This window comes from Cryptomeria japonica, chromosome 7 (genome assembly GCF_030272615.1).
Source record: "Cryptomeria japonica chromosome 7, Sugi_1.0, whole genome shotgun sequence".
NCBI lineage: Eukaryota > Viridiplantae > Streptophyta > Pinopsida > Cupressales > Cupressaceae > Cryptomeria > Cryptomeria japonica.
The window spans coordinates 317,147,918-317,148,734 of record NC_081411.1 but is presented as its reverse complement, the minus strand read 5'-3'; positions in this window follow the sequence as shown (position 1 = coordinate 317,148,734).

Sequence of the window (817 nt, the reverse complement as noted above, 5' to 3'; positions counted from 1 at the left end):
CTCATGAAATCGGGAGTATTTAGCCCCAGTACTTGTCCTACTGAATAATATGTGTATTTGAAGTAGTCCTTGAATAGATTTACATGAAAGGTTAGACTTTCCTCTATTTCCAATGGGACCTCAGGATTCAACAAATGAAATGTTAATCTCCACCCAGCATAAGTGGTATCCAATCTTTTATATTCCTCCAACAAATTTTCAAGAATGATGGGACGGTCATAAACTCCAGGCAAATCAAAAACCTCAGAAACTGTTTCTCATGAGACGAAGAAACAATGATTTCCATGTCGGTCACATATTGCTCTTTTGTTTGGATTTAAATTCAGTGCTAACAATTCTAGGAGATCAATACTAACAAAGACATTTGGGACTACAAGTTTTCCCACACCTAACTGCCATGGATCGCAGATGGGTTCTGGTTTCTCTCATCTATGATAGTGAAACAAAAACAATTCATATCCCCTGATGGTTGTGTACATGTCTCCCACATTAGTATAATTATCTACTAATTTCTACTCTGCAGATCTCTTAGGCTTTGGGGTGGAACCTGGCAGTTGATCTAGAAAGCCCTGATTTAGTTTTCTATCTTCATCCTTAGTTTTAGGACTTGTCTCTCCTATTTTTTTGTTTCTTTCGCTTAGCTTTTCTTGATTCCCCTCTTTGTCTCTTTGCAACACCACTAGGGTTTTCCATTTCACAGGCAATTTAATAGACTATTCGAAACAATAACATGGGAATCGATCAGAGCACTTACTCACCGCTGTCCAATGTGCCTTTAACCTACCTCAATTTCATCTCAAAGTCTCTATAATTCTGA